The sequence below is a fragment of the Agelaius tricolor genome, unplaced genomic scaffold (genome assembly GCF_023055355.1).
Source record: "Agelaius tricolor isolate 1412-34295 unplaced genomic scaffold, bAgeTri1.0.p SCAF_14, whole genome shotgun sequence".
Taxonomy (NCBI): domain Eukaryota; kingdom Metazoa; phylum Chordata; class Aves; order Passeriformes; family Icteridae; genus Agelaius; species Agelaius tricolor.
Window position 1 is genome coordinate 2,575,738 of NW_027269274.1, and position 13,505 is coordinate 2,589,242.

A 13,505-nucleotide genomic window follows, 5' to 3' on the forward strand; every position below is an offset into this window, starting at 1 on the left:
TGCAAAAATAGAGCCTGTAAATGCAGCATGTGAGGAGAGCTGTGATTCATCTGCCTAAAAGGTGCTGAAGAGTTTTGGTGCTGTGGTGAGTGCTTCATTACCCTGCCCTGATCCTCCTGTCAGCCATCTCAGGCCCATCACTTTGTCAGCCGTCAGATTTTTCTGAGCAGATAACTGCCCATCATCTTCCAGTCTATCAGAGTTACCCTTTGGAATGACAAGGATTGTTTCACATCTAGTTTCTCATAAAACTCCAATTCCCTGAGGGACTTGGGGCCAATCCCACAGCTAATCCAGTCCTTGGAGCAACTCTTCCCTGTTCTGCCAGCTGCTGTGACACTCCCTGCCTGCTGCTGGGGAGGGTTCCAGTGCAAATAAATCAACACAAAAGCAAATAATTAATTAGCAAATGCATCATTTCCCGGGAAGCTGTGGCTACCCTGTCCCTGGAAGTGCCCAAGGCCAGGTTGGATGGGGTTTGGAGCAACGTGGGGTAGTGGAAGATGTCCCATGACAAGGATTTGGGACTGTAAGGTCCCTTCCACCCCCCAAAATTCTCTGATTCTATGAAAAATGTGTAGCAATGAGGAATTTGGTGCTTCCCCCCAGAACAAAGCAATCTGGTAGCAAAAATGATTCCAGTTCATCTTGTAAAATCAGAGCTGTTGCAGTTTATGTGAGCTGAGGACGAGGTACATAAAGAATGGAAACTGGGAAACTGAAGCAATTATAAAATACCTTCCTTTCCAGTGGAAGGTGTCCCTGCCCATGGCAAGGGGATTGAAACTCAATGATCTTTAAGGTTCCTTCCAACCCAAACCACCTCTGGAAAAGGACAGAAAAAAGGCCCAAAACATTTTGATATAAAACCTGTAACAGCCACTGTAGTCACAGCTCGTTTATAAAGAGCTGCAGCACTGAGCACACCCTCTAACATATAAACCATTTAATTTTATTTATGAATTAAGCTTTTGATCTGTAAAACAGCCATGTTCAAACCACGTTTTTATGTGACTGAAATACAGAAATGCAGGCACTGCTGGTTGGAATGTACTTGCCTTTATCTGAATAAAGAACAGGATTGCTGACAAATCCCCATGTAGTTAGGGTAGTAATTAGCAAAAATACATGTAATTTAGTTACCTTTATTTACCCAACTGATTGGTGCGAGTGCTTCTAACATATTTTGCTTTTTAATCTGCAGCCAATTGGATGGAAAACAATGTATAAGCCACAGCTAAACATGACAGAAAGGTTTTAAGTTATCTTTTCCTCTCCAATCTCCCATCTCCCCTGCAGAATGTGTAAGAATTTGGGATTTTGCCTTGCTTTTTGAACTTGTTTGTGCCAGATTCTTACAAACCTTTCTGAAATTCATTGTGAAGTTGAAATTAGAGAATCACAGAATGGTTTGGGGTGGAAGGGATGGTAAAGCCCATGCAGGGACACCTCCCACTGTCCCAGGTGCTCCAGCCCCAATGTCCAGCCTGGCCCTGGGCACTGCCAGGGATCCAGGGCAGCCCCACAGCTGAAGCTGCTGCCACTGGATCCCTGGAAGTAACAAAAAATTTGCAATTTTTGCCAGGCAACAGATCCAGGATGAAGCCACCTTCAAAATTAAGGTGTGGACACCAATCCCTGAGACACCAAGGTCTGGATAAATCCCAAACTTGGGAATAACTGTCTTTGTCATGTGGGAATTTTGGGGTTTGTACAGAATCACTGGAGGTATTAGTCAGATTTCTTCCAGATCTTCTAAGCATAGAAATCAACACTTTTAAATTGGGTGAAAATCTTTTCTCTTTCCCCAATATTTTAAACAAAGCACCTTAGAAAATGGCATGGAAAATCACAAACCTACTACTTCCCCTCCAAATTAAAAATACCTCATTTCCACTAAGTGGCAGGGGTTCAGGGCAGAATTCTTTGCCACTTGCTACTTTTGTTTACTTGTTTTTCTTAAATCCAGCAAAATTACCAAAGTCCCACTCAGTGTTTTATTTATTTTTTTCCCCAGCAAATTCAAGGAGAAATTTACTTTTAATAAGTAAAATTAAAAAGTTTTTATCATCTTGTGTGTGGCTTGGATCTAGACAGTTGCATTTTTCCTTGCTGAGCACAACTTTCTAATTTAATTTATCTTTATGTTGTTAAAAAAGTACTCCAGCTGTTGAGGGTGAAATGCTCCTGGAGGAAACAAATCCCTTTTTCCAAGGACAAGGAGAACAGAGAGCAGTAATCTGTAAATGCACACGCTGCAGGTCTTATCTCTGCTGTGGGAAATTGGCCAAAGAATCAGGTGGAAAAACTAATTTCCTCAAATATTTTTTTTGGGAATGGGGGCAGTTCTCTGAGTATCCATAAAGAAAGGAGACAAGTCTTGCTCCTGGACTGAGTCCAGGGCTCCTGGATTGTTTTATTTACACCTGATATTAAGGTGCTTTCCTGTGAAGAGCTCTCAGCTCTGCTGAAATCTCTGTAATTAATTCCTTCCACCTCAGCGCACGGATGGGAAGTTCAAGCAGCAGGAAGAAAAGACATTTAGAGGTGTCCTGGTCTTGTGGGAAAGGCAGGAGTCTCCACCAGGCTGCTGCTGCCTCCCTGTGCCCTGTTTGTGGGACAAAGGGTGGCCAAACACACAAATTTTCAAATTATTTAAGACCCATGACTCTGAACTGGAGACTCAGGCAGCCAAACCTGCCCAAATTTCAAGGCACCCTGTTTCTTTATCCCAGAATTATACATCATGTTTTTCTCCCTTGGGTATTACAGCTCTGGGGATTTTATCAAAATAAGATAGAGCTAAATATGGTTATTTAGAAAGCCACAGAATATCCCGAGTTGGACGTGACCCACAAGGATCATGGAGCCCAACTCCTGGCCCTGTTTATTGCTCTGCATTTCATGAGGTAATGCCTTAAATTTAAAAGCTCTTAAACTCATGTGGGTTGGTTTTGTTTCCCTTCAGTGCTGAGCAGTAGGAAAGTGAGGTAGGAGGCAGTGTGGGCTGAACAGGAGGTGAATCTGGATCCAGTGCAGGATACAGGTGGCTGAGAACACACCTGTGATGGCTGGGGCTGTGAGGACACTGAGGCAGCTCAGGGGCCAAACCCTCCTTGTCCAGTCCTTCCTGCAGAGGAGCTGGGATATGATCTAAAATATTAATTGCAATATCTCTGACATGGAGCTCCAGCACTCACACCAAAGGGTAATTCTGCATTATGGCAATCCCATTTAACCAAGTCACTGAGTGTGTGCCAGGAGCTTTACCCTCCCCACATGCTGGGGGTGAGAAGGAGCCTCTTGAGATGGTGACCTTGCCATTTTTGGGGTGGCTGTGACCCACACCTGCGAGCTCCTGTGACCTGCACCAGCCCTTTCTGGGTGCCTTTGTGGATTTTCAGTCGTTGTGCTGGTAAATCTGAGATCTGTGATCAATCCCTGCACGTCCAGCACAGCTGCAGGTCCCACTGGATATCCTGAGTATTTAGACAGACAAAATGTTTTGTTACAACACTTCTTAAGGATAATCCTGATCTTTCTTTTGCCTGTTACATGGAGTGGCTGAATCATAATAATGCTTTCAGGCTCAGCAACACAATTTGTAAAACCTTTTGTGAAGCTTGCAGAGTGCTGTAGGGTAACTGCATGATCAGCACCGTATAAATGTTGGTCATTAAGCAAAACCAATCATAATAATGATCAGCAGTAAAATAACAATTAGCTGCTCCTGGCTGCTGTGGTACCTGCTCACCACTCATGCTCAATAAGCTGGGGGTGGGACAGTGGCTGAGGCTTTGTCTGAGCTCCAGAGCTGATCAATAATGGGAGCAAAGCAATGGCTTGCATTGACTCCAGCAGGTAATTTGTGCTCATCGGGCAGGGCTGCTGCATCTGAGCAGCAAGCAGGGAAAAGTGGCAGCACATCAATTCCTTCTGCTGGCTGGGGCCAATTACTGGAATTAAAATAACCCCTTTCAGACTGCAGCAAGATGAGCTGTTGACCCTGCTGGCCTAATGCAGTTACTATTATACTTATTATGATCATCAGTCCCTTTCCTGCCTGAGCTGCTGAGTCTCTGTCATTGAAGGCACGGGCTCTTGTGTTTATTATTTGTGCTGCAACCACATTCCAGAGGTTTGAGAAGTGCCAGGAGCTCCTTGTAACAGAGCTGGAGGATGTTAGTGCACAAAACAAAAACAGCAGCTCAAGATTTAGGGGACAGAGGAGGAAGGCCGCTCTAAGGCTGCACTCAGTGAGTCCAGGAAGAACAAAAATTCTGAATAATCTCTGTGTTATCTGAGGCTTAATTAATATCTTTTAGCACATATAATTTTCCTCAGTTTGTAACACTTTCTCTTCCTGCTTCATGCCTAATGATTTGCGTGTAACTGCTGAAATTTAGCACAAGCCATTGAAACCCTGCAGAACCAGTGCTGATCCATGTTCCATCTGAGGGGTCTGTAATGTGGAAATCCATGTTAATGAGCCCCCTCAGGGACTTTCTGGCTCAGCCAGCCCTGTCCAGAGCCCTACAGGTTGATATTCTAGAATGAGCTAAGCCTCCTAGGAATACCTTTCTCTGGCAAGCTTTTACTTGTGCTATTTATTCATTATCATTGTTAATTTGCAAGGTAATTTTGTCCAAGGTGTGCATCAGCCCTGGCACAGGCTCACAGTGGGATTGTCATTGCCATGGCAGGCACAGCCAGAGCAATGCTAATCCCCAAAAACCTCGGAGTTCCCATGGTTCACTGACCCAGTGACAGGTTTATTGTGTGGTGCCAGTGAGGATGAGCCACCTCAATTGCCTTCGTGTAGAAAATCAAATCTGTGTTCTCATTTCTACAACGTGCTTTGGAGTTAACAGGAGAGGATTAGGTCTTTAAATGAGATTTCCACAGCCACTCCACAGAACCTGTTAGGACCATGGTGTGGTATTTTCAGGGTCCCCAGGATGAAGGAGGAATTGAGAATCTGACTCCATGTTCTTAGAAGGCTAATTTAGTATTGTATAATATAATATAATATAATATAATATAATATAATATAATATAATATAATATAATATAATATTATATTATATTATATTATATTATATTATATTATATTATATTACATTACATTATATTACATTATATTACATTATATTACATTACATTTCATTACATTACATTACATCATATCATATCATATCATAGAATGCCATACTAAAACTATACTGAAGAATAGAAAAAGGATACAGACAGAAAGCTTAACAAAATACTCTAATGAAAAACTCATGGCTGCTTCCAGAGTCCCAACACAGCTGGACTGTGATTGGTCATTAAGAAAAAACAATTCACATTTTGGATAAACAATCAATCTCCAAACCACATTCCAAGGCAGCAAAACAGGGAGAAGCAAATGAGATAATACTGTTTTTCTTTTTCTCTGAGGCTTCTCAGCTTCCCAGGAGAAGAAATCCTAGCGAAGGGGTTTTTCCAGAAAATATGACAGTGACATTATGGGGCTTGTCACATGGAAACAGAGCTCGACCCAAGAGGATTTAAGAAGGTGAGGAGTAAATGTGACCACCACAAACGTTCTGAGATGCTCTGTATGCTTTGTCTCCCATCCCCACATCAAAGGGTGTCTGTTTTTAGCACATATTTGTAACTAGAAGGGTAACTGGCAGTTTTCAGGTCTAGGGGAGATTTCATAATAATGTGTTTTCCTTTGTCCAAAGATGTGGAGAAAATAAATTCCTGGAGGATCAAAAGGGTGCTTTGGAATATTTCATATCAGTTCATCTCTCTGCCTTTCAAAAGGAGCTGAGGAATCCCTTTTTCTTTTACATTGTGGAAGATTTTGGCCTTACCACTGCATCTCTCATGCTCTAAAAGTATCTGAGGTACTGGAATTGTTTTTGGGGGGACACAGCAATAGTTGGACCCAATGTCCTGTGGGTGATGAGTTTTCCCTGCAGGGGGAATGATGCCAGCTGGGACTGGAGCATGTGCAGAGGGCACCAGGAGCCCCTGATGTGTTAGGATTTCAGCTTTCCTATTTTCCATCTGTTTGTAACCCTGCAGTTCTTTAGTGTGTAACTCCAAACTCCACACTCAGTGGGAGCTGCTGCTGCTTCCCCATTTGGGGCAGACACAACAATTCCTCTGCAGGCCTGGCAATCAAGGACACCTCACTGCCTCAGGGCCCAGAGATGGGAACAAAAGGGACTTGGGGGAGCAAACTTGGGCTCAATGACTGCATTACCTGAAGCTGGAATTGGCAGATTCACCCCAAAATGCAAATGGACCAAACTTATAAAAGTGTGCAAACCCTGACCCATCATCCATTTTTGGGTGCAGCCTCTGGGGGGCTTTGTCTGCCCAAAATTGGGCCCTTCAATAAATAGAACAGCTTTTTATCCCCTTAATTCTGCCTGGCCTCTGTTTTTAGGCAATCCCAAAAGGCCTCCCCACGAGCCTCTGCAGTGCCCGTGACGTGAGGCACCTCTGGGGAATGTGTGAGCACAAGGGCCAGAGGGGCTGGGAGCACCAGCAGGGGCTGGAAACTCTTCCCCAAAGGGAGCTGCAGCATGGCCCAATCCTGTGAGAGGAATAAATTCACTGTGCAAAGCACCCAGCTGCAGGGAACAGCCAGCTCCTGTGTCATTAGGCTTGAATGGAATGTCTGCTCTGCTCTTGGGGGATTGCAAGTGGAATGTCACTGAATGAAATGCTGGGTTTTGTTATTTTTTTTCTCCTTTCCCCTGCAAGAATGGATTTCTGCAGAGATGTTTTCCCAGCAGGAGTGTAAAAGCCTTTTAGAAAAAAAAAAATCATAGCAAATAATAACTATTTTTTTTTCTGACTCGCATAACTCTTGCTGTTTCCAGCCTCTTTAAAAAAATTGCATTTAGTTGAAAATGGAGGTTGTAATTAATTCTAGCACAGAGTTAACAACGTGATTTGTAAAAGAGGGTCATGCACTTGTAGCAAATTTATCCTGGAGTATTATTTCTTGAGCCAGATTCCCTGAGAAGATGAAATGGAGCTGTTGGGGCTGCAGAAATGTAAATGCAGCCTGAGTGAGGGCTGGCACTGCAGCCTGGGATGTTGTGGGTACGTGGAGTGTTTGACAGAACAGCTACTGAGGAAAATGAAGGAGATGAGCTATGCAGAACAAGCAGATGAGATAAAGGGTACAAGGTCAAATTTCATGAAATAACTCAAGTCAGGCATAATAAAAAGGAAAGACAGAGAGCATAAAATGCTTTGGAGGGACAGGATGCTGGAGAGGACTGGATGTGTGCTAAACAGAAGCCAAATAAACCCAATTACTCTGGTTATTACTGCCTTCAGTACTGCTACAGAGGCAGCTCAGTGCCTCATTAGTCATTCCTTGCAGAATTATCATCTATCATGGCCTCATCTTTTCCTTTCTCCCTTGGGAATGCAGAAAGGAAAACAAAATCCATAAGCTGTCCCCTCCCCGTGTCCCCCAACGAGCTTTAGAGAAGCTTCCTCATCCTTCAGAAGAACAATCAATATTAAGCATCTTTTACTTTGCCAGCGATTGATTCTGTCCCACTGCCCATTACTCATAAAAAAGGGACATTTGGGCTCAATTTTATTTGTATTTAAGAGATGACAGAGACGCAGGTAGCTGAAAAATTCATGGAAACTTCCCTGGCGTTTCTTGTAGAGCTTTGGCAGCAACCTCGAGGGACAGGGCTGCCCCAAGAATGAAAAGTTCTCCCCCAGATCATCCTCTAAAGCCCATGAACACAAATAAATACGGCAAGAGCTTAAAACTCTTAGGGAAATGCTTATTCTACAGAATGTGCCAGTTATTCTACTTGTAGAATTTGGGAGTTGCAATCTTAGATACTTTTAAAAGTCTTGCTTAAAAAACCAATCTTTTGGTTAAAAATATGCTAGGAGTCTTGTCTTTTTATTCATAATTTTTATTTTAATCAATACTGAAGTATTACTTGAAGCTGGCTCCTGAAATTGGTGGGATTTTCAGATGGTTGTTGTGTCAGTATCACCCCACAAACACAAGCTAAAAAAAGTCCCTCACTTCTAATTAATCTGATTTTGAAATTTCTACGCCCCTGGGAAGGCCAGGACCACAGAGCTGAACAGAAAACCTGTGTGCAGCTCCTGGATAATTCCAGGAGCTTGACAAAAGATGTTTAGTTCAGAACATGTCCAGAGTCAGCAGAATCCACTCCAACATTGTTGAGTAATGTCAAAACCTTTAGTAAGTGCTGACAAATGCCACCATAATTTGTCACAGGAACAAGAAAACTCCACAATATCAAAATTCCCTGTACAGGCAAGGAAAAAAAAATGCCTGTAAATTCTAAGGAGTAAACTGTACCTTGCTATTGAAAGGAAAACAAAGAGCTCTGAGACAAACTCTGCTTTTCTGTCTTGAGAGGAAATTCTCTTTTCATCTTCAAGCAGCAATAATAAAGATAATAAAGCAGGATAAGCAGCCTGCTTTTATTGAACTGCTTCAGAACAGAGTCCTTAACAACATGTTTCCTTCCATCCTGTGATTTCTTCTGACTCCAATAAAGTTAAATCAGAGAGTCTGGAATGTTGTGCTGGGGCTGTTCAATTATTTCCTCAGAGTGTCCCTGTGAGTTAATGCCATTGGAGGGAAGCAGCACTTGAGCGCTCGCAGAAGATTTGTGTTCAGTTCTGTTAATTCAGACACATCCTAGCAGATGTCTGATTAGACTAATTTGAAATTGAATGGCGAGGAAGGAGAAAAAAAAAAGTTTGCATTCATTGAGAATGATTGAACAAAAGATGAGAAGTGTGTATCTCTCTGTTTGCTGAGCCTGGAGTGTGTGTGTGGAGCTGCTGAGCTCGGCTCCCTCCCAGCCCCTGCTCCCCATTCAGCAGAGCCCACCCAGACACCAGGCTGCACATTCCCTTTGCAGAGATTTGTTTGAAATAAGCAAACACTCCGAGTTAAACAAACATTTGATGAACACAGCACTCTGGGATAATCAGAGGAATTGAAAATAAGGAGGCAAAGATACTTTGCCCATCCTCCACCGGCTGGAATCCCAGCTGCCATCGCGGGCTCTTCAGCAGCATCAGAAGTCCTTTCCATGTGTTTTGAAGGAAATAAGGATCTGCATTTCCTGATGTTGTATCTAATCCTTTTCTGGAAGATGTTTGCATGGCTTGGAATTGTTTGGGCATTACTTGGGGTTTTATTCTCTTTAGTGTCGTGCAGGGCCGGGTTTGGACAAGTTCTGTCCTACGGAGAGTGCCAGAATGAGGTGTGGAAGATGTTTGGAGTGCTCCTGTCTTGATTTGGCTCTTCAAAGGTAAAGGAAAAGCACGGGAAGTAACATTCTAAACAGGGCAGATATTCTGGATAATTTAAAAATACCTCAGAGTTGAGGTTGGGTTGGGTGATGATGCCGATGGTGATGATGATAATGATGATACCTCAGAGTTGAAGTTGGGTTGGATGATGGCCATGATGATACCTCAGAGTTGAAGTTGGGTTGGATGATGATGATGATGATGATGGTAATTATTATTATTATTATTATTATTGTTATTTCTTTAAAGGGATTAATGTATATATTTTAAAAAAATGGGCATTTTCAAAAGTTCCTAAGCAACTTAGCAAATTAATTGTGTCATTAAGCACGAGGTTCAAGAATTGGTTTTAGGAGGATGATTCTCACTAGAAGCCAGATACTGCTGGTACTGGGTGATGTGGTGAGGGTGGGAAGGTGGAATTCTTTGTGGCAAGGCCCAGATGATTGCTGTGGCACTTGAGCAGCCATTGGTGTGAGAAGAGCTGGGGCTGGAGAAATGCCATCAGCTTTGCTGTGTGCAGCAAACCTCCGTGTGTGTCAGGGGCAGGGAGGGGTGGTTTGGATTTTCCAGCAGCTTCCTTGGATGCTCATTTTCCCACCTCAGCTCTCTGCTCCCCCTTGTGCCCTGGGAACAAGGTTAGGATGGATACAAAGATGTTCCCCTGCTTGAGAGATACCCAAAAATGCATTTACAGGGGGAGCCAAGGTGACCAGAGTGTCCAGACTGAAACTGAGGAACCTGACAGGGTTTCTGGTTACAGGGAAGATGGTTCTGGCTTTACACAGTTCCTTAGGCAATGGGGAATTCTGGTCTCTTGAAACCCTGATTTTGAATACCTTGGTGTTTGCAGAAAGGCAGGTGCACAGGAAACTAAGGGGAGTCATTACTGCCCATCACATTTCCAGCTCTTTTGGCACAGGACTGGAATTCTGATTATTTTTAGCTTAATTTTACAATTTTTCTGCTTAATCCTGCCAAAGGATGGAAGTGCTCACACAACTGACCTCCTCCTCCACCATGTGAGATAGAGAGGAGGTGCTGTCCCATTTAAATGTTTGGACACATTTGATTTTTTTTTTTTTGTAATTCTTTTGAAGGAAAATATCTGATATTTTTCCAAGCACCCATATTGCAGCTTGAAAATCCTTCTATTTTTAATTTGGTGTCTGTCAAGGGTGGACTCAACAATGTTTTCATGACAGCCCATATGCTTCCAATGTACTTCCGACAGCTCAAACTTTGGAAATTCCCTGTCAACAGGCCCAAATCCATTGGAGTTTCACTCAACAGCCAAAAGTTTGGAGTTTTCTAATCTGCTTTCCCATGGTTACCTCTGGAAGTTTCTTGGAGCAGAATTAAATGGCTGCTCCATGCTCTCAATATATTGCAGGAATATTAAAGATCTACCTGCAGTACCTAAGGCTACAAACATAATGTATGCAATTAAACCCTAGATAATAACTTTTTAAACTTGCCTTTAATATCCAAGGAGTTTCAAATTAAAATGGAATTTTAGCCAATATAGCCTAATTTAATATATTAAAAAGTTCTGCTGTATTTTTTTTTTTTTTTTTACTGTAACAGATGCACATCTCAGCTCTTATTTTATACCAAAGGTGCTGGGATTCTGGGTTTTTAGGAAAAGCAGATGTTTCCTGTGATTGCTTCATGGGCTGCTGGAGGAACTCGGGATGAGCCAGCAGCTCCAGTTCTTGTGTTGGCAGTTTTCTCTGTGGATGCAGAGGGCTCAGCTGTTCCTTGAGTTTTTCCTCCTTTGCTACCTGTTTTATCCAAAAAATAGGGGTTGCAAAGTCCTTATTCTCCAGCTGTGATGGTGAACTGGGGTCATTGTACGTGAGGGATTTGAGGAAAAATGGGAATGTTGTCATCAGAAGCACAAATCGAGGAGAGGGAGACTTGCAGAGGTGAAGCTCTACTTGGAGATAACTTCCAAGAGATGTGGAGGGGCAGGATTTGTGCTTTAAGTAGGTTCATTTCCTTGTGGTTATTGTGGGCTGGGTGATTCCTGAGCTGGGTCTCCTGATCCAGGCTATGGGAGCTGGCTCCTGCTTTCCCCTTGTGCCAGCCCTGATGGCAGGGTTGAACAGGGGGAGCACGTTTTCCCTGAAGGAGAATAATGGGACAACTAAAATCCACAAATCCACCTGTTCCTTCACCAGGCAGAGCAGATCCTGCTCCATGTGTGGCACCCTTGGTTAATTTTAGCAGGTAGCTCAGGTGGCATTTTCTTGGGGAGACAAGAGTTCATGGATCAACTCTGCAAACTTTTCAACTTTTCACCCTGTTCCATTGGGTTTGTGGGGCCTGGAGGGAGAGGAGCTGCTGGATTTGGAACAGCTGGCTCAGGCTGGATTTGGGGAAGATGGGAGTGATGATGCTGAGGGAGGAAAAGTGTCAGGACCCAGGACATTCCTCTGGGTGAGTCAAAACCCTGGCAAGGGGCTCAGAGACCTTGGCATGGAGTCACAAACACCCGTGCCTTCGATTTTAGCCCATGGAAACAATTCCCAACTTTGTGTGAGGAGTTACAAGCCAAAAGAGTTTCAGTTAAATAATAGTGAATTTGTCACAGAGTAAAAAAGGAGAATTTTAGAGTTCTAGAATAGGGGTTCAAGAAGCAAGATGGAGGAATTTGGGTGTGTCCTGTCCTTCTTCTCCTTCTTGGCCTCCATCTTCTGCTGGGATGGTGGCACTTTTGGATTGGTTTAGAGTAGAAACAGACTATCTAACATAAGTGATAATTGGAAAATTATTGTAAATAAAGTACAAGTAGTTCATAGTATAAAAAGCCAACAGCACCCCAAGGGCAGGGACTGTGCCACAACCCAAGCTGCTGGACAGATCTCAGCAGGTCAGAGAAAGAATGGAACAGATAAGAGAAAATAAACGACCTTGAAAAGCAAAACTGACCAATCTCAACTTCTTTGGTCACGGGGCTAGGGAAAAAAAGACTTTCTAATACCTCAGGAGTCATCTCAACCACAAAAACGCAAAGAAAAGTGCTTTGGGTACTCAGCCAAGCAGCAGAGCCCAGGCTTTGCTCCTCGAGGGCTGGGAGGGATTCTGGAGAATTGGGTGGCACCAGGTTGGATAAATGCACTCCAGGAAAATTTCACCTCTTCTTCCAGGTGGGATCTCTGCACAACCACCCACAAATTCATCATCTTCAGCCTTCACCCAGCACTTTAGGATCACCAGGAATGATTTGCTCCTGGTTTCTGCAGCCCCAGCTCCACACTCAGGGCCACGCACGTGCCTGAGGAGAAATGGAGCTTTTCAATCAGGCTTTCCGTGAAGCTCTGGGGTAATTCTGTGTGACACAGTTTGGAAATCCCTCCTTGGGCACATTGGAGCAGCAGCAGAGTAATAAACTGGACAGGAAACATAAAGAGTGAAATAGAGTTGGTTGCACAGCAGTTTGAGAGGAAACAAGAACGCTGCTCCACTCTGTCCTGGGAGAATCTGTATTTATGTCTTTGTGGGCTCCTGCAAAGCCAGGAATGGGATTTTTAGCTTGAATGGCTAAATGCAAATAGGGGGTAGATGTTCCTCCAGCTGCTTTCCTTCTGCTCCCCTCTCCTGTAAAAACAAGGCATCAAAGCTGAAATGATCCCCCAGGCCCCCAGTTTTTAATGCTGTAGGACAACTGGTGCCTCGAGAAGACAGATCTGTGTGGCAGCAGCAGTAATGATTTTTAATTTGCATTTCAGTGCCCAGGTTATTGCATATATAAAACTTCAATTATAACTTTAAAAGGCTGTTTGGATGTGATCCAGAGCGTGCTGGAGGAGAGGGAGCAGCCCTTGCCCCAAACTTGTTGGTGCTGCAGGTGCTGCTTTCCCTCGGGAACCAACAGGAGGCGAATCTTGGTGTTCCTGGGATTTTGGGATCAGATGTTGGTATCTTGTATGTTTTACAGGAGAGGGAAATGTCGTTACCCAAAGGAGGAGGAGGAGATTTCCACTTCACCATGAAATGCAGGAGATGCCTTTCCAAGGTGGCCTCAGCAGAGATAAAGTGGTTTTTCTCTTCTTTATTCCCCAATGTCATTTGTTACCACGTGCTCTAGTTTTGATATTATAAACGCCTCTATCTCGCCTTTCCCTTTGCTGGGATTGGATTCTAATTTGAGATAAGTGGAT